This window comes from Manacus candei, unplaced genomic scaffold, assembly GCF_025592945.1.
Source record: "Manacus candei isolate 608988 ecotype Guabito, Panama unplaced genomic scaffold, ASM2559294v1 h1tg000016l, whole genome shotgun sequence".
In the NCBI taxonomy this organism is placed as follows: Eukaryota; Metazoa; Chordata; class Aves; order Passeriformes; family Pipridae; genus Manacus; species Manacus candei.
Window position 1 is genome coordinate 214,428 of NW_026138064.1, and position 12,680 is coordinate 227,107.

The window sequence follows — 12,680 nt, forward strand, 5'->3', positions numbered from 1 at the left end:
GCAAGGAACATTCACATCGTCATGGGGAGTGGGTGGTGTGGGCCTAATACAAAAAAAAGAGCCAAAGACCAGAAGAATACCACTTTTTCTCCCAGTGCTGAGGGAGGGGCAGGTTTTCTCAAGCCTAGACACAGGTAGCTGTTGCTGCCAGGGCTGCTACTGCCCAGGCTGCACCTACAGACCTTGCCAGCAGCAGCCCTGCGAGTTTCCAACCTCTGCTGTTTTTTTACCCTCTTGCCAAAATTGTAGGGAGGGGGGAAAGTCTCTCAGCCATTTTATTTTTGCCTGGGGAAACCACATGTCAGATGCCATTTTGTCTTTTTTTTTTTTTTGTCCTAGTAGTGTGGGGACTAGAAAATGATTTCTGCCTTTGTTGGCTTAAAATGCTTTCCTTTGTATCTTTGTAGTTACTGCTATTTCCTTTAGTAAATTGTTATTTTTTTTCTTATGTGTATTTGTATTGTCCCTTCATTATTGGAGGGAGCAGGGAGAGGTTAAAACAAAAGGGGAGTGGCTTACTTGGAGTTCTATTTCTCTAGTTGGTTTGTTCAAAACCAACACATCTTCTAAGTATTTGTTTAGAGGATTGAATAGGATTCAATGGGTTTTTACTGTATTTAGTCTGCAGTGTCTTACTCTAGAGATTATGTTCATATTATGTCACTAGGAGAATCATAGAATCATAGAATCAGCTGGGTTGGAAGGGACCTCCGAAATCATCAAGTCCAACCCTTGATCCAATGCCGCTGTGTTACTAGACCATGGCACTAAGTGCCACATCCAGTCTCTTTTTAAAAATCTCCAGGGACGGAGAATCCACCACTTCCCTGGGCAGCCCATTCCAATGTCTGACCACCCTCTCTGTAAAGAAATTCTTTCTAATATCTAACCTAAACCTCCCCTGGCACAACTTGAGACCATGCCCCCTTTTCTTGCTGATGGTTGCCTGGGAAACGTCCATGGCACAGTGCTGGACTTGACAGGAGCTCTTCTGTGTCTCACAAGCTTGGGCTTCTCCTGACCAAACTGGAGAGGTTTTTCTTCTAAACTGGTCTGGAAAAGTTACAAAGCCAAGTTTGTAATGTATAGAGGTGCTAAAAATCTTAAAAGGAACTGCATTTTTTTTTTTTTCCCCTTGCAAATTTTTCCCATTGTTACTGGAACATTACAGCTTCAAGGCAAATTTTGGTTTGAGCTCAGAGAAAAGCTGAGCAAAAAGAGTTACATGTTGGATTGCTCATGGCCTGGGAAATTGTGAAGGATATACAACTTTTTGCAGGTATTATTTTGCATTTTCTTTGTCTGTAATTTGCAATATTCTCCACGTTTGTATTTGAGCAGTGGCTACACATGGCTGATCTTTCAATATCTCTTGTCCATAACTTTCTCCTTGCAGTTCCCCAAGCTTTATATCTGTGTCAGCAGCTTCCTGGTCTGGCAAGGAAGCTGGTTAGATGAAGGAAAATGTCTTGTGCCAGGAGCAGAACTGGACCAGGTGTCTAGTGGAAGAGGAATCACACACAGAAGTGACATTCTTCTTCCAGACTGACAAATAAACTATATGGTGGATTTATAAGACTAGTAAGGATAGCTAATCAGATACTGTAAATTATTTTCCATGAAGTTTAAGCTATGAATACTTTTGCTTCAGTTAGAAGAATGGGAAGACACTACTCTTATTGCCTTGTTAAGAAATCCTGGGAGACACTGTGGTATGTAGATATATACCTAACACAGGTAACTCTTCTGTCTGCACCAATTTTGAACAATTTTCAAACATCCTGTTCTTCTAGTCTTTGCAGATGTTTCTACCATGTATTGAATGGCCAAACCTTTATTGCCTGTACAAATCATACTTATGCAATAAAATTATTTAGTATATTCTCAGAAACTCAATAAAATGGAAAGCAAAATACTTCTATAACATTATTCCATAAAATACTGAATGCACCACTCTTTCAAAAATTCCCATAATTTAAAAACTTTTTTAAATAGAAATTTTATTCTAAACATAGAAGTGAGAAACTGAAAAGTTATATGAGACTGCTAATATTTGGTACGAAACCCAGGTTTATAGAAGAATCAACTACACCAAGACATGGATTTTGTAACTGATTATATAATTTTATTATCTGGAAGTTACTGTACAAGAATTCTTTTCCCAGTGGGTCTGTCTCCTCAGACTGTGGCTATTGCAACATAAGAATAAAGTACCTTTGGAAGTGTTTTTTGACATAAAGTTTAATACCTCTTTTCTTGTTTAACAAGATTACAACTTCGAAATTAAGAGACTTCAGGTGGAAGTGTGGAAAAGGAAAAGAAACAGCTTTTTATTAACTAAATCTGAATAAACAACAAATGGTGCAATCAAAAACTTTCAGAAGAAAAAAAAAAAACAAAGTCCGAATTCCCCAGGTGTGTGTGTGAGAAACCCGCGGCAACCCAGGGAGTGGGTGGGAGAAAGGCAGGACTGTCCCGACAGTTCAGGAGCTTCTCGCAGGCACGTATGCTCGTGTGCTCGCAGCCAGCAATGAAGAAGTCCCTTTTTCCCCACAGGCAGTCTTGAAAGCGGAATACCTCGCTCTGAGATGGGTCTGTCTCTCTCTCTCTCTCTCGGTCGTTCTCCGCGAGGTGTCCGGTGGGGAAAAAAAACCCTTCCTCTCAGGAAAAGAGGCGGCCAAAAACCGGACCCCTGCTCTGTTCGGTACCGGACCAAACCCAAAAGCCCTCGAACAAAGCACTCCTATCCCTCCTGGCGGCCACCGAGGTTTCCCCTAGAGCCTGCCCTCCTCCCCACTCCGGCGCTGCCCAGCGAGCGCGGCTGCACTTCGCCCACACCCCATCCCGGAGAAACAGACGGGGGGAGTGGAGGAGGGGGATGACATCGGGAAAAAAATTCCGACATCTCTTTTCAAACCTGTGACACCTCTATACAATGAACTGTACTATTTGCCAGGTCTGCTTTTGGTTGTATATGAACTTTGAAATTATATGGGTCTTATGTCGCTCTAATAATTGTAGTCCTCTAGTAGGAGGGAAAGCTTCCCCAAAAAACTCTGCTTTCTCATCTTAATTTGTTCAAATGAGATACTCAGCAGAGCAAAAATGATTGTGAAGGACAATCAATACTGGACAGGTGGTGATTATTTCATGCACGTGTAATGGAATTTGCTGCCATTTGTGAGGATTTTTAGTGTTTCTTATTAAATTAAATATTATAAAAGTAGAAAAAATCAATTAAAAAAAAAAGGAGAGATTGAAAGATTGAAAATTACAAACCCCATGAATCTAATGTCCAAAATAAATCAGGATCAGCTGAAGTAAAAACATTTAATCTCTATACTGTATTATTAGTTTCTTTCCTAGTTCTTTCTGGAGCACGTGTACCTATAAGAAAAGCAATAGGAACAGATAATTATCATGCTGCCAGTAAGCTGAGATATCGTGCCTAGGATTAGCTGGGGCTTAGCAGGAGGACAAGGTCATTGCCAGGGCTCTCCAATTACTACTAATATCACCACCTTTTCTAATGTGTCAAACGACAACAAGCTTTTGGAGGCTAAATACGACATCAGCAGCTTCTAGATGGCTGGTGGTAAATGACTGACACTGCGTCTGAGAGTTTTACATCGTTTGTCAAGATAAATTCACAATGAAGATGACTTTCATTTCCAATATATGCTGTTTATTATTAGAATTGTGCCTATAAACTGTGCTGCAAAATACCTGACCCTGACAAGAGAGAGAGGCTTTAAATAAAGTTAATGACAAATTCCCAGTGGTATTTGGGATAATTAATAATTTTTATTATGTTACATTTTCAGTGGCTTTTGTTTCACTTTTTAGACTCATAGTTAAATTTATAGTGTTCTTTTAATTAACAGGGTTTTGGTATGCTAACCTGTCAAAGGGCTTTAGGGTTTGGTTCCTAGCAATGTTTTTCAACATTTATACAATAAGATTCAGTGGGTGGAGAGAAACCCCTTAACCAGAAGGCTCACAGGCTGAATGTTATTTGTTTACTCTTTGGCATAATTTGATTCCTGCTTCCCTGATAAACAGAAAAACAACTTGATAATTCTCTCCTTTTTGAGGGCAGGAAGGGTGCAAGGGGAGGAAAAGGAGAGTTTGCATGCAATATGGCTGTTTCACAAGTGAAATTCACAGGATCCCCTAGAATTCAGTTCAAAATGCTTAAGGAGACTTCAGAGTATTCTACCAGTAAACAATTAGTTTCTTCTGGAAATTGTTTATTTCCTGTTGGTCATTAAGCTGGTGGGCTACTTGTTCTTACCTACCCTTAATTGTCTGGACCTGAAAAGAAGTTGATGACATTCAACTCTTTCTTAGTGTCGTTGCTTTAACCTGGCTGCGAAATTTGTAGCAGGGCATGAGTGCCCCATGCTCCTGGCTGGGTACCCTCCTGGGGAACACCCTGTTGAACAAGTGAGATGCCCCTGTCAGTGTGGGATTCTACCAGGCAGCAGTGATGACTGTGAAGTAGAGGCTCAGAAACTAGGTTCTCTTTCTGAATGGTATGGCCTGAAAATTCTGGGGTTTTCTGACAGAAATACGAGACCACAACCCTGGGGATTCAGCAGTGTTGTGGTTTAGGAATGGTAGTCCTCAATTTAGTGTTCCCACTGAAACCCCCTAGACCACATGCTCCTTGGTCATCTCTTGCCACATGGTGTGATGGAGAGGAGAATATGAGGCACAAAAAGGTAAGAATTGTCGGTTGAGATAGGAACAATTTACTGGAAACCACAGCAAAATAGGAAAAATTAACAGTAATAATCCTAATAACAGGGTGTACAAGGTATGCAAATTATTCACACCACGCAGAACCAGGTGCTACCCAACTGCACACTAACAAACTAGAAAAAGCCCCTACTGCCCTGCATATGGTGTGAGGTGGTATAGAATAACCCCAGGGTCCTGGCTGTGCCCCTCCTGCCTGCTACAAAAGTTAACTCTGTCCTCACTGAAACAAGGAGAGGCAGAAAATTTGGCAAGCACTCGCTTGTAACATGCAAATGCTTGAAGAAAATATGCAACAAAACCAGCATTTGAAGCTGCTTTTTATGAAGCAAACTGAAGTTTATAAAAATAGTCTAAAGAATTTACATCTCCCAAAAATTGCAGTCCTTCAGAAAAACCGTCTCAATGCCGATCCCAATCCTTACTCTCAGCCTGTGGAGTTTCTGCAGTGAACACAGTAAAATGTCTTAAAACCTCCTGCCATTAACCAAATGCCAGGCTGCATTTCTTGCAGACTGAAGGGTGAAACGGCATTCTCATCCTTTGCCTAGTCCTTTCGTATAAATAGTTTTTGATAATCTGTTACATTGTTTTTCTTATTTCTCATGCAAATAATTTTCTTATAAAAGAGGTCCAGTATGAATGTAACCTTGTAGAATATGTGTGGAGAATACTAAGAAATAAGACTGTCTGCAAATGTGCACTGACTTATTTAACAGGATTTGTTGGTTGTGATTTAAATTTAAAAAAGTCCACCCACCTAACCCAACAAAATGCTGATTTGTTTCCATTCTACTTCAGAAGTTGATTTTACAAGTGAGTATTTTTGTGTCTTACAAGAACAAGGGCTTTTGAAGGGAAATCTTGTCCCAGAAGTTGATAGGAGTGGTATACCTTGGTATTTTAAAGAGTGAAAAACGGAAAAATTGAATTTCCAGCAAAAGAGCATAACATGCCAGTTCTATTAATTACAGTTTTAACATAGACACAGTGATTCAGGAGAAGTAAGCTGACTGCAGTTTTGTGTACTAGGACTCCAGCCTACCAACAGAAAATTAGTCTCTCAGGCAGGGCAGGGGGTTGTAACCTCTCAAATGCTGCACTTCTTCTATTGCAGAAGTCCAATGTGGAAAATTGAATTTGAGTTTTGTCGTGGCGTTCAATAACCTTCTGTTTTTAAAAATCCAACTCCTTTGAAGTTGGATTTTCACAAAGCTCGTCACTTGACAATTTTGCTGAGTGACTCAGCACTCAAACCTGGACAAAAAACACACAGAAAAACTAAAATACCCCATCCTAAATCAGAGTTTAGTCTGAGTTTCTGCTCTTTTGACAGCAATCCTGTGTGACTCAGGTTCCTTCTGTCTTTGGGAACTCATGGTTTTTTTCCTTCTGGGGGAATTTGTATAGCTGTGAAGCTGTGCTGAGATTTAACTGAGAAAAACAATATTTCCCAAACACAGATACAGAGAGAGAGAAAGGAAAATGTGGGGTTTTTAGTTGCATTTTTCCCTCTGTACTTTCATATAGTTTACTAATCATATGTACTGTGAATTTACTGTGCGGTTAGCAGATTCCTTGTGGGATTGTGTTTTGTTTCTCATCATCTGAGTTATTCATTTTCTAAAGCACAAAGTTGAGTCTTTTTTTCAGGGGAAGAGAGTATGCTTTGTATTTATTAATTATTTTTTATTTTTTCATTCTTTTTCCCCATAAAGTCTCCCATGATATCTAAAATTACTTCCTGATTGAAGTAGTTCTAGGTCTGTGAACAACTCAAATGAAAAAGATGGTGTTTGCAAGAGACTGGTGACCTGGAGACACTCAGTTTGAAGACACCTGCTTTCTGCCTTTCTTGGGTGTATTCTGACCCCAGCTAACTTCTTTTCCAGGACGTACAGTGTTCTGCCATTGCTGACATAATTCTAGCTTGGCATGACAGCTGGTGTCTGATCCACAAGATTTTAGAAGATTCTTCTGCCCTCAGTTCTTCCTAGTTCTTGCATTTTTTATCCATTTCCTTTGAACACATACAGATTGTGTGTGCAGTTCATTAGATTTGATCCCCTAACATCAGTTGCCACTCCTCCAGAAACTTGCATGTCAGCGCATATTGAACTTTGCACAACAAATGAGTAACTACCAAACTAGATAAGAGCCTCATATATACATCAGAAAAATATCAGGAGGTTCTGAATACTTGTCCTGAATATCAGTAGCCTTCAACCTCACCTAACAGTGGCACTGGTGTTTACTTAATGTGCCTTCAAGTACCCAAACTAATAATGTGTGAGGTAAAAGCTGCCGTAGATCAACATCTAACTGAAACTCAACAATGCATATAAATGATTAAAATATTTATATAACTTCACTGGGATTAAGTACCTTTTAGAAGTGTCTTTATAGGATTTATGAGCAGCCTTTCTGTTGGGTAGGTTGAAAAAATATCCACTTCCCGCTACAGCGCGATTGTTAATTTAACAGTTCGTTGACCAACTGTTTCTGTAAAACCTGAACTGCTACCCTCCTCTTATACTAAACAGTAAACACATTCCACTTCTCAGTCTTCCTCATGGTGAAAATGGATCACAGAAACACAGAACATGCTTAGTTGGAAGGGACCCTCAAGGATCATCAAGTCCAACTCCTGGGCCTGTACTCCATCAGGCTTGGTGCTGTGATCAGTGCCCTGGGGAGGCTGTTCCAGCACTCAACCACCTTCTGGGGGAAAAACCTTTTCTAGTATCTAACCTAAACCTCCCCTGACACAGCCCCAGGCCATTCCCTTGGGTTCTGTCACTGGTCCCCACAGAGAAGAGATCAGTGCCTGCCCCTCTTCCCCTCACGAGGAAGTTGTGGACTGCAATGAGGTCTCTCCTCAGTCTCCTCCAGGCTGAACAGACCAAGTGACCTCAGCCTCTCCTTATACGGCTTCCTGTCAAGGCCTTTCACCATCTTTGTTGCCCTCCTTTGGACACTCTCTAATAACTTAAAATCTTTCTTACATTGTGGTGCACAAAACTGCCACAGGGGCAGGTGAGGCTGCACCAGTGCAGAGCAGAGCAGGACAATCCCCTCCCTCAGCCAGCTGGTGATGCTTTGTCTGATGTCTCCCAGGACACGGTTGGCCCTCCTGGCTACCGGGGCACTGCTGACTCATATTGAACTTGCCATTGACCAGGACCCCGAGATCCCTTTCCATGGCACTGCTTTCCTGCATCTCATTCCCTAGTATGAACATCTGGGGTTGCCCCATCCCAGGTGCAGAATCCAGCACTTGGTTAATGATTACCCAGTCCTCCAGTTTGTCGAGGTGTCTCTGCAGGGCCTCCTAGACTTTGAAGGAGTCAACAGCTCCTCCCAGTTTTGTATTGTCTGTAAACTTGCTTAGTATCCCTTCCAGTTCTTTGTCCAAGTATTTTATGAAGATGTTGAAGAGCACTGGGCCTGAGATGGAGCTCTGTGGAACGAGGCTGCAAAACTATTCTCTTTCTTAGCAGTGTCGCAAGAGTTTTGACCCCGAATGAGTAAGTTCTTGGTTGTTTGGCTGGGGGTGCAGGCTTAGATTTTAAAGGTCAAGTTTAATCCAAAGCCACCTTAAATGAGTTTCTTATGAGTTCCTGCATTTTTTTTTCTTTTTAATGACTTGGACATCACACTGCTGCAATTATTGAATGATGATGAGGAATTGAATAGCACTGGAGACAGGGAAATTAGAATCCCCTAATTCATCCTGTGCTTTGAAACTGAAAGCAAATTAAAAGTAGTTTGAATTAACAAGATAGAATTTAAAATGCAGAGGACAAGTATTTTTCTATCCGAAGTGTGTAATAACCACAGTATAAAAAGTCAAGCTGGGATGTATATTGGTGCACAACAATATCAGTGTAATAAGTAACATTTTTTTCCCCCTGATTTTTTTTGTTTTGTTATACTTTTCTTTTTAATGATTTTAGAGCAGTTAAATTCTGTCCTTGTGGAAAGGGCACAATTTTCTCATATTTTCTCATTTGGGTTTATGTAAGCTGACATTTGCTGTGCCATTTATCTCACTCTTAGCTATTTAAAGGTGCTTGCCCAAAGAATCCTTTTGGGAACTGGCTTTCTAGACTCGGGGCTGATGTAGTGGAGGTTTCTGGGTGAAACCTTCTAACCTCTTCAAAGAAAAGACAGATTTGACCCCAAAGCTCTTATTCAGAACAACCAGCCACAAGGTGACCATCCTGCATGACCTGTGGAATATACTCCGCACTATTTTTAGACAGCACAGAATGCAGTCAAGGTCAAATGACACAGTCCACGATTAACAAAAAATTCTTGCAGAAATATTATTCAATATTAAGCCACATAAATGGTCCCAAAGAGAAGAAAATCCAGAGAAGGTAGATGGAGATTTGAGTAGTATCAGTGCTCTTCTTGGCCATCTTGCGTTACTGGTTTTTTCACTCTAAACAAAATAGCATTTATAATTTAAAGGTTAAAGGAAATGCCTTGGGTTTGTGCTTATAAACATGTGTGTATGTGTGCATATACATAAAAACTTACATATCTCATCTTATACATAGTGTAATTTTATGGACATAGAAATATGCTTCTTTTTCAATCTTTTATTTTTCCACAGAAAGTGGTTATCTATATCTATGAACTGACTCCTAACATGGTTTAGGCAAACAAATACACATCAAAAATTAGTGGTCGAAATGTAAATCAAGCACAAATATATAAATAAATGCACATTGAAGAGGAAGAATGGGGGAAAAAAATTACCATACATAGTTTGAAAAGATTCTCTGTAAATAGTTCATAAGAACACATGTGTAACAGAAAAGAAGACTTAGGGGTCTGTGAAAAGGACAAGGAATCAGAAAAAATTTCAATATTCTTCCGAGTTTTCAGTGTCAGTATTTCAATATTATTTGGAGTTTAGCAAATCACTTACTCACATTCAAATACCTTAATAATTAGACAGCTGTTAGACAAGAGTTGTAGAAGAATTTAAGTATTCAAAGTGATTTAGGAAACTTTTTTTTCACTAAGATTTTAAAAATTTCAATATGTATTTAAGTATTAAGAAATAACTTGATGATCAAATGCAGTGCTACATGTCTATTTCATCCAACAAAGAGAAGCTCTAGTCATTAACTTTTTTTGATACTGAATTGTTACAGTAGGACTTGAAAATTTCACACTGTTGTTCACAGTGGTTAATAGTTTATTATACAGCTTTCTAGTTGAGCTTTGCTACAGTTGCTAAACTCAGTATACCTTTTTATAGTCTTGTGAAACTGGACAATTGTGGGGTTTTTATCTGACTTTTTAACTTCTGTTTAGATCTGAAGAAAACCTGAAATGCTGGTCAGACAGGTAAATACATTTGTCATGAAGAATAATAACACTTTGTGTTCACTTGAAACATCAGCTTTAAAGAATTTAAAGTCAGTAATAGAATGCATTCATTTTACTGAAATTTGGCATCAGCATCCCAAACCAAGGAATTTGTTTTGTTTTTATAAAAGGAGATACATATACACACATGATGTACAAATTATATATAATGTCATAGGTAAAAAGTGTTACTTTTACATAGAAGAACCCTTCTGAGTTAAAAGCACACTTTAGAGATCTAACTAAAAGTTTTAAAAGTAATTATTTTCAAATATCTTTCTCTGCACACATACTTCCATTTTGTGACTATTATCAGTTATTCTTGCCTCAGCTGTAAAAGTTTTTTCTGGAAATTTTCAGTCATACTGTGCTGTGCTTTCAGCAGATCTCACCAGTTGAATAGGGTCATCTCTGTTCTTCCTACAGCCAAGGGAAAAATAATAGTGCTGATTCAACTTTCCTCTGAATCAATATTAAGCTCAGTGGTGTGCTAGAAGCGAACATATTCTTTTTAAGCATATCAAACAAGATCCTGATTGCTCCTGGATTAAGGAATCCTTGATACATTTTGGAAGTTGAAGACTTTTGGCTCAAAGCCAGATTAAAATTCAGAGATAACTTTCAGCTTCTTTAAATCATCCTTACGTTATCAATTAGCCCTGATGCTCTGTCCTAAAGCTTTGATAATGCAACCATGTGTTCATATGAATGTTATGATTCACCCCTAGGGAAGTTTTCAAAGCTGTTTTTTTTGTACTTGCAACACTATTTTTTTTTTGTTTTGTTTGTTTTGTTTTTGCTGTTGTTATTTTTCTTTTTTTTTTCACTTTGTGACATACTGAAAGATAGCTAAGCACCACCTTGAAAATGTAAAGGAAGGAATGACATAGTCACATTTTAAAAGGTATGTTTTTTTCCAGCAGATTCAAATTTAATCCCTTTGTATGGGTAACCCTCCAGAAAACAGGCATCTTTGAAAACTTGGTAACATTTAGAGATACTAAGATTAAAAAAATAGTATTCTGTGTTCTTTATTTTTTATAGGTTCCAAATAACTAGTTGATTTTTGCCACACAAACCACTGTATATATCAGTGATGTAATATGATAGAAGTGTCATAAATAGTCTGAAAAAAAGGATAACAATGAGAAAGCATGGATGCAGGAGATGAGAAAACACTGAAGAGTTCAGGAAAATTTAGTGAGGATAACAAAAATTTTAATTGTTTGATTAAGGAGAAGGTAACTTGGGTTTTTTTGTTTCTATCTGTCTGCAAGAAAGCAAAACAGCATTTGATGAAATCAACAAGGTTGGAGGCAAACCATTTAATGGAATAAAAATCTATGTGAGCATCAGAATTGGCCAAAACAATGATTAAATCTTGAAGATATTTTTGAAAATCCGGCATTTTTCACACTCGAGTCAGAGACCAGCATGAAAAGTGAGTGTTTCTCTGTAGCTAAGTTCTTGCATCTTCTTCACTGAAATTGTTCAGTGACTGATGTCACTTGAGGGACAGAAAACAGGGCTGAATAAACCTCTTGTGTAATCTGGTATGACAACGTCTACATTCTCTTATTGGAAACTGTATCATGGTAAACAGACTGTTCCAAAATTGTGTTTTATTCTAATGGTTTCTCTGGCATAGTAGGACTAGGACAAACATGCTGTTTGAAGCCAGAACTTTGCTTTACATGATGAATACATATAAACGGAATAAAAGTCAGTTCTCTGTTATTATTTCAGTTGCCATTATATATCAGCATTTTTTCCCATAGCCCACATCACTACTTAAAAAGTACTAGCGAGACTGAAAATTCACCTATAGAGCCATAAGAAATATACCCCAGAAATAGTTCAGCAATTCTGTTTACATTCAGGAGCAGCAGTGGCAGATATTTCATAGAAGAGAATTTCTGCAAGGTATTTTTGTTCACTCCTTTCAGGAAGGGTGAGGGGTAAGAAATGAGAGTTTCTAAACAGATCATTATAAGTGAATCAGATAATTTAAAAGTGAAAACAGAAATATCCCTATTTAAAGTAAAAGGTGCTCTAAATTTCTTGGAAAATAGTTGATCCATACAAAAATATGTCCCCTGGAAGAGGGCCAAGGTTTTGGTATTATGAGCTTTTGGTAGCAGATAGTGCGAATCTAAGCTGCAAAAAGGAAAGTTTTAACATCATCTTTTCCCCTCTCCGGTTTGGGAAGAAGAAATGTCTGTAATGTGTAGAGGGACAGACACTGTCATACACAGTTGTAGATCAATTCAAAGAGAAATGAGTCCTGCCATGCAACAAACCATGTGTCTGTGCTTGGCATTGAGCTGCTCATTTTGTAACTATTACATTGCGTTAATGCTATTCAATGTCTTGTAAGTCTCAACTTCTTGCAGGATCAGGCTCTGAGTGCTGAAAACTAATCTTTACAAGCAATTCTTACAACATATCTGTGGGTGACAATGAAGTAAAAAAAAAAATTTGAAAAAATCACAGCCAGCAGTTATATTTGCATATGATTCAAAGGAACTGCTAAT